The sequence below is a fragment of the Lemur catta genome, chromosome 23, assembly GCF_020740605.2.
Source record: "Lemur catta isolate mLemCat1 chromosome 23, mLemCat1.pri, whole genome shotgun sequence".
Lineage (NCBI taxonomy): Eukaryota > Metazoa > Chordata > Mammalia > Primates > Lemuridae > Lemur > Lemur catta.
In genome coordinates this window covers 7,642,629-7,658,603 of record NC_059150.1, presented here as the reverse complement: position 1 = coordinate 7,658,603, position 15,975 = coordinate 7,642,629, and the positions used below count along the sequence as shown (strand labels likewise).

At 35.6% G+C, this 15,975-nt stretch overlaps 1 pseudogene; it reads right to left on the bottom strand.

The window, feature by feature from the left end:
• Window positions 1-594: 594 nt before the first annotated feature.
• Window positions 595-1,335, bottom strand: LOC123626808 (annotated as a pseudogene).
• Window positions 1,336-15,975: the final 14,640 nt, after the last annotated feature.

Here is a 15,975-nt window from a genome sequence, read left to right as displayed (position 1 = left end):
TGCCAAATTTCCTCAATAAATGTTGTACCAACTTACATTCCTCCAGGAAGGTATGAGAACACCTGTTTCCCCAGAGCTTCATTAACTTCATGTGATGTCATCATGGTTTTAAATTTTAGCCAATCTGATAAATGAGAAATTGTATCTCAGTGTAGTTTTAATTTGCATTTATCTTATTATGAGTGAGCTTGAACATATCTTCATAGGTTTAATAACTACTTTATTCTTTTATGAGTTCTCTGTTCATATTTGCATCCATTTCCTATCATGTATTTTTGCCTTTTTCTCCCTCAAATTTTAAGACCTTTTTAAAATATAAATTAGGATTATTTGTCCTTTATCTGTGATATATTTTGCAACATTTTCTCTCAGTTTTTCAGTTGTCTTTTGACTTTGTTTATGGTGGTGTTTTGCCTTGTAAACATTTTCTGTGTTTATGCAGTCAAGTTGATCAACTTTTTCTTCTATTGCATCTGGATTAGGATTCTTAGTTTAAAAGTCTTTATGTATACCCAGGTTATAGAATAATTCATCTATGTTTTCTTTTTGGGGGAGGGGGGATATGGTCTTATTTATCATTTAACTCAAAAAATCTTATTTTTGACTGGATTCAGACTTAGAAATAGATGCTCTCAGCACAGCCTACGTCTCATGGCAATCTGTTCCTGGTGCTTTTCTTTGGCCTCCTTCATTCTCTTGGCCAAAACTTTTAGCATATTCTGCAGCCTCTTCCTTATTTTTCTTAGCATGCTGTTTCTTCAGAGCAATATGCCAGCGTTTATGTTGCAGGACACGTGGAGTTACAAGTCGCTGAATCTTGGGTGCTTTGGTCCTAGGTTTCTTTACCTTCTTTGTTTCAGGGCTTCCCTGCAACATATTGGCGAACATCATAGACAGACTGAAAAGTTTGAGAATTCTGCTAGCTCTTTTGGGCCCCAGATGATGAGGTACTATAGTATCAGTCAGTCCAGGGAATATCCTTCTTTCCTTTTTTTACAATAACCAAATTGAGAGCACTCAGGTTGGCATCCACAATACAATCCCGAACAGATTTGCACTTTCTTTCTCCAGTTCTCCTTGGTCTATAACAGGAATGCCCCTTACTCAGTAGCAGGCGAACACAGCTGTGGGTCAAGACACCCTGCTTCACGGGGAAAACTTGCTTGTTGTTCCCACCACTGATTCAGTCACGTAACCCTTCCATTCTTCACCCAGAGCGTCGGCAGCAACTTCCGTGGCCATACACGTCTCATAGAAAGCATGAAATTTGCATTCCTCATCCACTTTAATGAGTGTCTGGCAGCCAGTGGCTGGGAAGGAGATATTCAGCTTCATCTTGAAGCAGCTGATCGCCTCCCCATCTGTGTTTTCTTCTTGCATTTGTATCATTTCATTTATTTCACAGTTAGAGTCATGATACATTTGATGCCATGTCCTTGTGCTCCTTCTTGGATTTCCCAAATATATTCCTTTACAAATAAACATCATTCACCACCATTGAATCTCAAGTCCTCTTGCTCCGTTTAAATGTTTGTCAAAAAGAAAAAAATCACTCCTTTCTGCTTCAAACCCTCCAATAATTTCCTATTTCATTCAAAGTAAAAACCAATGTCATAAGTATCGACCTAGTCAGTACCATATGATCTGCTTTCCTTTAACCTCTCAGTTCATCTTCCGCTACTTTTCTCTTTACCCCTCTGGCCACAGTTGCCTCTGCTGTTCTAGAATGCACCTTCAAGCTCTGAATGGGGTCCTTTGCCCTCAGAATGTTGTATTTTCTCTGCCCAGAATGATGTTCTCCTGACTCTCCCACTGGCCAGCTCTCTCTTTTCTTTAGTCTTTACTCAAAAACACCTTCTCAGTGAGATCGTCCCTGGACATGCTCTTATATTTCTACCTACCTTTTCATTCATATCCCATTCTTTAGTCTATTTTCCTTCTCTTAGTACTTAGCTCTATTGAACACATTAGATATTTCTGCACTGATCTTTTCTGTGTTTGTTTCTTTCTATAATGTAAGACCCATGAAGAAGGATTTTTTTTTTTTTGGTCTATTTGTTATTCTATGTCCAAACCCCCTACTTCATGAATATTGCTTGGCACATGGTAGACACTCAATAGAAATATTTTGAATGAATAAATACACAGATTTCCTGAGGAACGGGGTTTCTACACAGGGTTATATCACCTTGTACTACACTTAAGACATTAGCTATCCATTGGAAGGATTCTGTAGCTGTTTATAATAAACAAAATCCAGAATACATATGTGTTGGTGCCAGTGAGGACAATAAAAAAATCTACATGGAACTGAAATTGGAGCAGTGATTTAGAGGGATACACAAAAGGAGGTTGCCCTATGGTAAATGTCATATTTTACTATAATTGGGAGACTAAGCTTTGCATGTAGGGAATTTTATGAGGTAAGTGATTTGACCTAAAATTGTTGACTTAAGCTTGGTAACCTGGAAGGGAGCTATTGCAGTCCTCTGGCTTCCAACTGAAGGAAATAACATTCCTTTTCAGAGGATGCATCCTTGATGGAGACCACCAGGTTTTTCACCAATTAAAATCAACCACAAAGATAAACTCACAAAATATTTAATATAATCTAACAGATTTTTAAAAACCCTCTTAACTAAAAAGAAATAGAAAGAAACTTCCTTAGCCTTATAAAGGTATTTTCAAAAATTGTACAGCAAATATCATTCTTTATGGTGAAATATTAGAAATGTTCTATTTTAAACTAGGTTCATTTTAAATCTGAAGAAGATGGGATGCTTACTGGAAATGCATAATAGGAATAAATCTAACAAAAATATGTGAAACTTTATGGAGAAAATCATAAAATATTCAGATAAGTTAAATATGATCTAAATAAATGAATAAATAAACACATTCGTGGATAGGAAGACTTGATTAAAAAATATAACATCTCTCTCAGGAGTTCGAGACCAGCCTGAGCAAGAGCAAGACCCTGTCTCTACTAAAAACAGAAAGAAATTATATGGACAGCTAAAAATATATATAGAAAAAATTAGCCGGGCATGGTGGCATATGCCTGTAGTCCCAGCTACTTGGGAGGCTGAGGCAGGAGGATCACTTGAGCCCAGGAGTTTGAGGTTGCTGTGAGCTAGGCTGACACCACGGCACTCTAGCCCGGGCAACAGAGTGAGATGCTGTCTCAAAAAAAGAAAAATACCAGCCTGGACAACATAGCAAGACCCCTCTCTACAGGAAAAAAAATTTAAAAATATGATGCTATCTATCTATCTATCTATCTATCTATATATATATATATAACAGCTCTATACAAACTGATATATACATTCAATGAAATTTTAGTCAAAATTTAACATTTTTCAAGGAACTCAACAATGCTATTCTAAAATGTTTAAGAAGAGCAAAAGGACAATAACAATCAAAGTGACACTTGGTGATGCTTGTTCTCTTTGGTACCATGACATAAATTCTTAATATTTAGGACAGTGTGTGGTATTGGTAAATGGGTAGACAAATAGATTAGTGTACTATATCTTAGATTAATTGAACAAATCATTCCACTGAAAACAACTCAAAATGCTGGAGTATGTGTATGTGTTTGGATCTATCTCTATAAATATATATAATAAGAATATATAATTGAAATTATTAGGTCAAAATAAAAGAGAAACGGGAAATCCAGTAGGGCATTTTAGGAGTGTTGGAGAATTTTAACTTTGAGTTTTATAGACTTTTGGGCCACTGAGAATGGAAATCAAGGCTCACTAGGATGGCTAGACTAAAGAAAGTCAGGTAATAAATTATAATCCTCATATACCACTGGCGGGAATATAAAATGGCACAGAAACTTTGGAAAACAATCTGGTAGTTCCTCAAATAATTAAACCCAGCAATTCCTCTCCTAGGTATATATCCAAGAGCAATGAAAGCTTATGTCCACACAAAGACTTGTACATGAATTTTCATAGCAGCATTATTCATAATAGCCAAAAAGTGGAAACGATCTAAGTGTCAATCAACTGATGATGGATAACCAAGGTGTGGTATATCTATGTAATTAAATATTATTCAGCCACAAAAAAGAATGAAATGCTGATAAATGTTACAACTTGGATGAACCTTGTAAACATCATGCTAAGTGAAAGAAGCCAGTGGACAAAAGTCCGCACAGTGTATGATTCCATTCATATTGAAGTCCACAGTAGGGAAATCTATATAGACAGGAAATAGATTAGTGGTTGCTTAGCAATGGAGGGGAGATGATGGGAGGATTAGAGAGTGATACTAAAGAGTACAGGGTTTCTTCTTTAGGTGATGAAAATGTTCTGAAATTGATTGTGGTGATAGCTGCACATATTTGTGAAAATACTACAAACCATTAAATTGTGCACTTTAAATGGATGAATTCTGTGGTATGTGAGTTAGAGCTCAATAAAACAGATTTTTTTTTAAACAAAGAAAACTAAAGATACAGGAAGCTTGAAAATCAGCAATGGAAAAAGATGAATCATGGAAACAGTAGTGAAAGAAATGTAATGGAGTTATATCTATTGTTGACAAAATAGAATTTAAGGAACAATTCACTCAGATAATGTAATGATTTTAAGTTTGCATGTAATAACTTATTCTCAAGGCATTTAAGGCAAATTCAACAGAACTACAAGAAGAAAAAGACAGATTCAAAATGAAAATTCAAATTCACAGATACATTTCAACTTATCTGTCAATAATTGACAGAATAAGTAGACAGAAAATTAGCAAATATATTAAAAATTTGTACAGCATGATTAACATGCAAGACATAAGGGTTGCATAGAACACGTGCAGAATACACCTTTTTTTTTCAAGATACACAGGGCTAATTTATAAAAATTGACCATAAACTAGATCATAAGGCACGTCTCAAAAACATCAAAGATTGAAATCATGCAGCATATGTTCTCTGACCTCAATGTTGGTAAGCTATTAATACAAATCAGTAACTAAAAGGTAACTTTAAAAAAAACATGTATGTTTGAAAATTAAGATAGACATGTCTAAATAACACATGGGCCAGAGAAGAAAATCAAAATCATAATAGAAATTAACATATATTAGTATGTATTTCAAACTGAACTATAAGGGGAAATTACATATTAAAATTTGTGGGATATAGGTTTTAGAAGGAGGTTCAATTAGACTTACATGGATATATTGAAAAGAAAGAAGTCTGAAAAGCGTCTATCATAAGAGGTTAGAAATAAAATTTCAAAGAAAGTAGAAGGAAGGAGATACTGAAATTAAAAGGAAAAATCAACCAAATAGAAAACAAACAAGAGTCAAGTTGGATTCTTTGCAAAGTCTAGTTAATTTAATAAATGATTAGTGAGAATGATGAAGATTAGAGAGAAGGATAAAAATCAAAGTAATGATGAATATTCTAAATGTACCAGGGGTCATTCCTACAGTTGGATCAAGAAGACCTGGTAAGTTTGCTGAATGAAGTAACCCAGAACTTCCTAGCAAAATGCTGTCCAATCTGTGATTTATCCAAGGATCATGAATCTTGGAACTTCCTGCCTTCTGGTGAATTATAAAAGAGATTGACATTAAATCATCCTAAACTATCTCTTTCTAGCCCTCCTTTCTTATAGCAGAATTACATCCATGCACAAGGTACCCTTAGACCATAGGTTGTGGATGGGTTCCTTGTTCCAGAACAAAGCAAAGCCATTGTGTAAGTGGGACTAATACATCTGCAAGTTGTGGTTCTCAGTGTTGATGGAGTCTGGGGCCTGAACCTTCTGGGGTATTGCCAAGAACACACAAGCACAGTCGGTGGAGGAGGGTGGCAGAGAACACAAGGAGAGCTATTACGCAAGAGAAGAAAGTCATTCTCCCTGAGACTTAACTTTTCCCAATTCAAATATTTTAAAAATCAGTTACCGGTTTCTGTCATGCCACTGACATGGAATTTCAAAATATCTGTAATGTTTTACAACCTAATTAAACTAACATTACTTAGCATATGGGTATCTTGCATACAACATAAAAGTCATATGTAAAAAAAAAAAAATAGATTCTTAGAAATTTCCTGGAAAAAAAAATTTGGTCAGTTAATCTAAAAAGAAGAGGAACTGCCCCTTTGGGGGTTTCCACACTGGGTCAGGAGGTGTGGAATGTTTGACCCTAAATTGTGAAAGAAGTTCATTCAGGAGTCACATAAGGAGGAACATTCTTTCCCCTTTATGAAGCAGAATTAATGTAATATCAAAATGAATAGAATCAGTGTCTAGATGCTGGCTAGGATAATTCCTTTCCCCTCCCAAACCACTGGATTATCTTAGTGAGTGGCCAGTTTAAAACTGGTACCCCCCTCTGGTAATTTACATCAGAATACTTCTATCCCATAATGCTAATCAATGAGCTGTCCACAAAAATGGTCAAATATCTATTTGCAGTTCAGACCTTGATACCAGGTGGTGATGCTGGTGGTGCTACTGGTGTGGGGTAGACTGGAGGATGGGGACAGGGACATTCACGGGGGCTTTCCATGCCACCTCATGCTTGGCAGGCATTTCATCACCATTTCTCTTTTCATTCCTTGGAAGTCAAGGCAAACAGAGGTTTTGCTGTCATTTGAACCTCCTTTCCTGCAAAACTCATGGATTTGCACATCATATTAATATTTTACCATATTTAACCTATTTCAGATCCTTTTTTTATGAGGTACTGAAACAAAAACTTGACCACTGACAGTTTTCAGGGATACAGAATACCCGGACATTACCCTGATGCCATTGGGAACGGAGGCTGTCATCGTGGCATCCCATGTCTGCCTCTTGAGGTGGCCGTGACTATGAACAGTGAGGGAACAGTAAGTAGTGGAAGAGGGTGTCCTTTCACACTCCTTCCAGACTTCCCCACCCTTTCTCAATAGCTCCTTTGTTCCTCTTACTTGGGGTTTATCCAGATTTTTATTTATACAGATATACTGGGCTTCAAAAAGACACAGGATTAAGGATTAGTCATGTCTCATCATCTGTATTTCTGTCTCTCCAACAACTTTCCCTTCCCCAATTTATGCAGCTATTAAGTATTTGCTTAAAAAGTTTTTCACCGGAGATTCGAAGATTGAGAAAAGACAGGGCCAAGCTATACAGATTATTGGTAGTTAATTGAAATATATATACAAATTTACAAAGAATAAGAACAAAGTGGGATTTTAAAAAGGCAGCAAAATGATTTTCCTAAGTTAGAGTTCAGATTGTATACTAGGAGGAATTAGAAAAAATCATTCTCAGTACTGGAAATAAAACAAAGAGTAATCAAGTGAAGTAGTTTTGAATTTTTCCAAAATCAATAGGCTGTGAAATTACTTATTAATATGAAAAATAGCATAACTTAACCCAGTGAAAAATTAGGTCTCTTTCATTACAGAAATAACGGAATACATAAAAGTTGATAAACTTATTAAAGCAATTTTAACACATCTGTAAGAGCTCAAATTAGTATGCTCACTTGAGGTTATAGGATTTTTTGAAGATTAAAATAAAAGCAATTTCTCTAAACTTGAAAGCAATAAAAAACAATAGCAACAATAAACCTAATATTAATAAAATGTTTATAAACAGTTTTAAAAGTCCCTTTTAAACTTCCTAGATCATTGGGTAACAAAACAATTTGAGATTATGCTATTTTCATATATATGTATATATACACTTATCTATCGCAGAATAGATCAATGATAGCTAAAATTTGGAAATATAGCAAATAGGTGAACAGGTCGAAGTTCAGAAAGGGTCTATAATTTATAATCACACGACAACAGGGAGTCAATACACTGAAGCACATTTACACACGTTCAATGTCATTTTTAATTCCAGTTAATATGAACAAAGATACATAAAATCAGCTGTTACAACAGATAGGAAACTTAGTCTGTCATATCCCAAACTGTAAACTTCCCAGAAGGTCTATAAATTCTAGCCATCTAACATATAATTTTAAGTGTTAATTCATAGCCATTTCAAGTTCCACAGACAGTATTACTGTTTCAAGTTCCACTGTTGGCAAATCAAAGGAAATAAAATCTATCTTCTTTGAGAAGTTTTAGAAAACAGTTTATGCATCAAAGTTAAATAATGCATGAAAATATTAATGGACCATTGTATCTAAACATATTTACTACCTCTGTTTGTAACCATTTATCTTTTAACATCATGGAGGTTTTCAGCCATTATAAGTTATAGGTAATAATTCCCCAGTATATTGTCCATCATACGTCTAACACGTGTACTTCTCCAAAACATTTAGATAAGAAGTAGCGTAAGTAATAAAATGTGGTCTTGTTCAGAGTGATTAGACATGTAGTTTTCCCCTAGGGATCGTTTTATAAGCCACTGCTACTTCTTCAACTGGTGGTTTTGAAAGCTTAACAGCAGTTATGAAGATTTGTTGATGTACTTTGTAGCACTTTGCAATAGCTACTATTAATATTAATAGCACAGGGGCCCCATGCAGACAGAAAGAGCCCAGTGCTGGGAAGCCTAGCTTGGACTAGACTTCACTTTCTATTAATATTTTAGCTTTTGGGCAGAGCAAAACTGCATAATCACACAAAGGCTTCAAGCCTTAGTAAAAGGTTTTACTGTTGTCCTTGGTTGCTTATTTCTCCCTTCTACTGCATAATTCATAATCATTCTGATGTTATATCACTCTCTCCTTTTAATGTTAGTTTCTTAGACATTTAAAAATTAACTCAATGGTCAGTAAATTTTGTCATGATTCTCTCACTTCTCTGATGCTTCCAGTGCGTCTCGTCAGAAGTCAGTTTGCAGTTTCCACATGCAATAATGTATTTCAGTTTCCTCCTAGCATAACATTTTTTTTCATGGCTAACTTGCCCTCAGTCCTTTTCTTCCTCTCAATATTCTGTGTCTGTATTTACCCCTGTACAAACTATTTTTGCCAGCATTAACATTTTATGGAAGAGAAAGTCTTGTAGAACTTTGAGAATTATTAAGGAGCTCAGTGTTTTTTGTTGTAATACTGATGAATTGAACAGATCACAGTGGGGTCTACAGCATTTGCCTCTCCAGGTGTTACAATCAGTGGTGGAAAATAAAGCTACCAGTATCCGGCTGACAGTTTCTTTTGAAAACATTGTGGCCACCACTTCTCCAGAGCAAGCCTTCTCAAAGGGACTTCTAATTTAATCTACCTCGAAATTCCACATTCATATTAAGTGTCATTCCGTTTATCTTCTGCTTATCTTTGCTTTTATGATTTTTGAAGGGGCTGTAACTTCTCAGAGGTTTTAAAAGCTGAGACTCCAAGAGAACTGGCCCACTCTGCTAACACACGCTGTTCACTTCTGTTGCTATCTGAGAGCCATGTTTCCATGGGTTTAGACACTGAAATAGGATTTATTTTTGAAAAAAATCATAGGCAAGGGCAATGGTATCCTTACATCGTAGTATCTGATATAGTTTGGATATTTCAAATCTCATGTTGAAATTTGATCCCCAATATCGGAGGTGGAGTTTAGTGGGAGATGTGCTGCCCACATGGTAGTGAGTGAGTTCTCCCTCAGTTGGTTCCCAAGAGCTGATTGTTAAAGAACCCGGCACCTCCTCCCCTGAGAGAGCTGGCCAGTGGGAGAGTCAGGAGAACATCAATCTGGGCAGAAATATAGACTAAAAATTTTCAGCCCAGAGAAGATAAGTGATGACTTCTCTTGTTAAGTGCACATACAGAGAGAAAAATGGAAGCACATAGAGTGTGTCTTGACTGATATCCTTTGTTCTATATGAAAGGAACTGTAGCAGAAGATGCTGTAGCTAGCTGTAGGTGACACTTAGCATTCACTTCTACACACCTCAAACTGTTTGCAGCAAACTCTGGGACCCTGTGCCTCACCATGGGACAATGTTGGGCCCATACAGGGCAAGTCAGACCTGCTGGACAGTCATGCCTCAGTAAGCAGTTCTCAGCTAATGACAGGTGTGGAGTTGGTGGGGAAATACCGCAACTTCTTTGTCCCTCTTTTGGGGTAAATTTGAGGTGGGTTCTTCAGTGTCCCTTGCAGTTGTCCAGTGAGGTGGCATGCCAGTCATTTTCAGTGGTCCTAACTGGCATGATAATGCACCTTTATTGGTCTCCTTCCCTTTCCTGTCTCACTTCCCTGGGCCTCTACTAGTATTTCCTGGAATCACTTCCCCTGTAGACTACTTGCATTCAGATCTGCTTCTGGGAGATCCCAAATCTAGATAGGGGAAGAAGCTTGTAAACGGCAATTTAGAAACTTGGAAAATTGAGATGTCTGTGACTTAGAGAAGCGTTTTTAAAATGAGACTGTCCTTAGTTGTTTGTGTTCAAACTGCGTAGGATTTTTATGGTGGAATCAGGACAACCCCAAAACTTCTGCTGAGCACAGACTGTGATAGGACCCTGGGAAGATGAAGAAGGAAGACTCCTCTTGGCAAAACTGGGCATACATGTGCACAGATTTCTTTCCTTGTGACTCTGACACCAACACAAAACCCATGTTCTAGATCTTGTCATTTTTCACAACTTTCCCCAACTATTAATAATTTGTAGTTTGAGAGCCAACTTTGTTGTCCCAGTCAACTGTTCTCGGTCCATTTTCTGATTTTATATTTTAAAAAATTTCACCATTGCTTCGTTTTTTGATAAGTTCATTACACAATTATAGTCTGTATTTTCTTTATGTGTTTTCTAGTCATGGATTACCATCCTGCTTAAAGATTTTATGGCATGGTAAAACTAGATTTGATTCATTAAATTCCTTCTACCAACCCCCTGAAATTTATATTATACATGGGTTGTCGTCTTTGGCCAAGGATTCGATTTAACTATTTAAAACAAATGTTTATTATTTGAATAACTTTACGAAAAAAAATTAGGCCCATAAACCACCCTTCTTAAAACAACAGCTACGTGTGTTCTGTGACCTTCTTAATCTAACTGCAAGAATAATTTCCCTATAGTTATAATAATAATACCTTATACCACTTTAGTATTTAAAATTACTTCTATATCAATTATTTATCAAAAAAATCTTTGATATATGTACTTTTTTCACTTATCTTAGGTCTTAAAATTTCTTCAATGTATTTCTAAAATCTTCATATGTATCACTTTAATATTCACATAATATCCTACTAAACATATTCCAAAATATACTTCATCATTTTCCCGACTTAACTGCAACTCCAGACTCTTATTCAAAAAGATTGAACGACAACTAGTTAAATGCTAGTGTTATAGCATTTCTGTAAACTCTTATTTTGTAATACCTGGTTTGTCCAATTTGAGAAGAGAACCAAAATTCTATTTTCCTTCTTACATGACCCCTCATATTCCCTCCTAGACACTAATTCACTTAAGGACTCTTCTAACCTTTATCCTAACTTTAAAAACTGTTCTATGACTTTAAATTATTTTTAGTGCCACTAGTGTGACACCATGGTGGTGGTAAAGGGGAAACCGATGCTTTCTGTCCAGGTACCATCTTCCTCCCTACAGCTCCCTTAGAAAACCACAGCATGTTCTATGCATCTAAATCTCTTTCTTTAGCGCACTGTCTGCTTCGTATACTAAGTTTCTGCTTCTCCTTATATTTCTTATGTTCTATTGATGATATAAACAGCACCTCAGTAAATACTGACCTAGAGATCTCAGATTAAATTTCCATCCCAATAGCCTGAATTTAGCCTCCAGTTCCTTTCTCCAGGTCCTTACCCTTGAATTACCACAACTGTTGATTCCCCACCACTGTCATCCTACATGCATGTTTTCTGCATGTGCCGTCCAGTGCTCATCGTCAGCACGGGCTATATTGACTGTGAGGTGCGTCTCCCGTCACCAGGCCTGCCTCTGCTTCTGTGGGGCTGCTTTTCCTTCCAGCGGTGTCTGAGGTACATGTTCTTGGAATTTCTTCTCCTATGTGCCTGAGCATGGAAGCTAAGGTTCTAGTCCCAGTTCTATCACTGTCTAAGGGAAAGACTTTGATCAATTCACATTCCTTGTCCATAGCTTCAGTTTCTCATTTATAAAAGGTGGGAGGGTTGAACTCTAAAATCCTTAAGAGCTGTTTCAGCTCTTGTGTTTTATGACTTTTATCTCTCTTCCTAAGCACTTTGAAAACTGATCTGTTGAAAATGGGCCTATAGCCTCGTCTGTAGGAACTCTGTCTGTATTTTCATTTTTATTTTTAAAAAGAATTTTATTCTCTGGAAGAGTTGAATAAATATATAACTTGAAGTTACTCTAAGATATATTCTTATCATAAACAGGGAAATACACACAAAATATTACCAGTGGTCAGTACTACTCACATTTCCAGAGAACTCATGGTTAAAATTAAGATTAAATAATTTCCTGCTATAATGACCATAAAGATACAAATGAATTTTATGCCTCTTAAAAATCACTCCTTAGATTACAGAACTATAGATCTTTAGATTATTCTATTAAACAATAAATTAAGTAGCATTTGAAAACATCTAGAGAGCAAAGAACATCTCTGACCAAAATTATTTGATTCCCAGAGTGCCGGATACTGCACTCTTGACTTAAAACGTTCTCAGTGCATTCTAACTGGAGCTGATGAGCTCCTCCTGAATCAGGTACTACTTGGGACCAACTATAAAATATTCAAAACTAAAGTCTCATTTTTTCTTTTTTTTTTCTTAGTTTCAGAATATTATGGGGGTACAAACATTTTGGTTACATAAATTGGTTTTGTACCATTTGAGTCAAAGTGTGCCCATCCCCCAGATAGTGTGCATTGTACCTGTTAGGTGTCAATTTACCCATCCCCTCCTTCCCCCTCCCACCTGCTTGATTTCCGATGAATGTTATTTCCATATGTGCACATAAGTGTTGATCAATTAGTTGCAATTTAATGGTGAGTATATGTCATGTTTGTTTTTCCATTCTTGTGATACTTCACTTAGAAGAATGGTCTCCAGTTCCCTCCAGGTTAATACAAGAGGTATTAGTTCACCATTTTTTATGGCTGAGTAGTACTCCATGGTATACTTTTACCACATTTTATTAATCCACTCACATATTGATGGGCACTTGGGTTGTTTCCACATCTTTGCAATTGTGAATTATGCTGCTATAAACATTCAAGTGCAGGCGTCTTTTTAATAGAATGTCTTTTTTTTCTTTGGGTAAATACCCAGCAGTGCAATTGCTGGATCAAATGGTAGTTCTCCTTTTAGTTCTTTGAGGTATCTCCATACTACTTTTTGTACATGTTATACTAGCAAACTCTGCCTTTATCCTGCTTTTTCAGTTCAGCAAGGAAACAAATTGCTCTTTAAGGCCCCGGTACCATATATTTGAGTACACACAGTGGAACCCGAATCCGGAAGTAGATAACAGATATCACAGAAGCAATTCTTGAGTGTTACTGGCTTATGTTCATGCTGACTAAAGGACTTTGTGTTTTGTGAAACTTTTAATCATAAGCAATTTTCTAATATGTTTTTTAAATGAGTGCTCATCAGAGAGTACAGTTGGACATCTGGACAAATAACCCTTTTCTCCCTTTTGGAAAACCCCTATATTGAACCAAGAAAGGCCGGTGTTTTCTCAGGATGATAAAAGGGGTATTATATTTGACCAGGGACTTCCATGATATCTGACAAACATCAATATTTTTTAGTAAATCTAGTGGAATAATTAGACAATAAACAAACTAGTGTTTGTTTTTGTTTCTAAATGCTTCCAAATCCTATTTTAGCTCATATTTTTAAGACATTCTTATAAATCAACTAAGGATAAATTAATAAAATATAAATTAAATCTTAACCTCACCGAATATTTTGTTAGGCCATTTGACCAATAGCATAATCTTTTATAAGCACTTGATATTATAGGGTTTCGATTTGGAATAGAACTTTAGAAATAATATGATTCAGTGATCTCTGAACATGGCTAGCCAGCACAATCACGCGGGAGCATGTTAAAGATACAGATTCCTGTGTCTGAACCCAGGCTAGATAACCTAGAAGCCTCTGGTAAAGGATCTAGAAGTTGTGTTTTTAATGATTTTCCAAGTGATTATTTTAATGTTGTCAGCTGTCAGCTTGGTACCAATATTTGAGAACTTTTGGGACCTTTAAACATTTCATTCCTCTGTCTTATGCAAGACACTCTGCTTTACCATTACCCACAAAGAGCTTTACGAGTTCCCTCTTGACTTGAAATTTGCTAAGGCAAATTTCTCCCTACATGTTTTGGCATGGAGACACAACTTGCCTACCTGTTCTTTTCAACCATTGTCCTTTACTGAGTCCTGCCACTTGGAACCACACAGAAGGAATCTAATGCTACTTCACTGTTTGACACCAGCTATAATGTCCCTCTCTTCTACTGGTCAAGTATTTTACTTCTTTAAATAATTATTATGTATTCAAGTTCTTATACCATTTTTTTCACTCACTGTTGGACACAACACATTTTGCTCATGCTCCTTCTGAATTGTGATGGACAAATCTGACCTCAACACAGTGCAAAGAGAAGGATGAGATTATCATTTCCCTGTTCCTGAACACCACACTTGCACTAACGTGGTCCAAAATGTCAGAAGTGATTTAGACAGTTTCATCCCAATCTTTCTCATATTGAGTTAATTACATCCAGGAGTTATTTTTCACATGTGCTGTTCTTAAGCCATTGTTAATATCTATATTGAACTTATACATTTGAACACTTGAAGATTTTTTAAAAATTAGCAAAGTAACAGTATTTAGTTGTATTTGTATTATAATATTTCTTCATGTTACATTTGGCCTAAAGTTTTCCTAGGTTAATATTATTTTGGGTTCTTATCTTTTCAACCAGCATGGTTATTCATCCCTATTTCATCTCGATCATAAATTTAATGCAAAAATTCTTCCAAGTCACTGAGAGGGCCAAAGTAAAGCTTCGATTTGGAGTGAACTATCAATTGCTAGGCATAATTATTTTGCAAAGATTAATGTAAAAATAAAATGAATTTAAGTGAAGCACAAACTCTGATCATGCATGTGCTTCCCAGCAGTGTTTCTGTAGTTGAACTGTATTTCTAAACATAGGGACTTTAAAGGGTTTAATTTCCTCCACTTGGAGTTGGTGAATTTTCTTACTATTTTAACCTAGCTACTCTCAGGTTGATCTGACTTACGTAATTATATTCACTTCCTCCTTTCCCCCATGGGTTTTGTCTTAAACTCTAGTCAGAGTTCCCATAGGAAATAGGAACCAAGGTACACTGCACTTGCTTTTCAATTCTTCTTTTAGGTTAAAGAATGTTTATGACAACTTTGAAAGTTGGTTTTAAGTCTTGGATGGTTTTTTGGTTAAAAAACAAGTAAATATTAGGAATAATCATATAATTTTAAATAAGATTAAATATATTGTCTTTAAACCAAATTTAAAAAGATTTCTACTTTGTGGCACTTAAAGAAGTGAGTAGTAGAAAGTTAGTTTTCAAACTCCTATAGAAATGTGAAGATACCACTTATAATCCCAATTTTTTTTCCATCCTATCTTATAAATCACTTTCAACTTTTTTCTCTTCTTTGGATCCTTCTTGCTATTTTTGTAGTTTTCATCATCATCACCTCTAACCCAGGCTTCTACAATAGCTTCCTACGTTATCTCTCTTTTTTTGTTTTTAAAACTGACATATGGAAGAGAACATAAGACAATAAGAAAACTTTGAAACTGATATCACAAATAATTATACCATTTTACAGTAGAGTCTATCATACAATTATATAATACTGTATAAAATTATTATTATCTCAGTGTTACTATTATAATAGAGAAATTATGAAATAGGTAGCCCCTTTTTAAAAGACAACCAGAAGGTAAAATAATAGAATTGTATTAATATTTTAAAATTATTCAAAATTCACAAATTAACTCCCAAGAAATGTACATTTTGGCTCCATTTGTTTATATATAGTT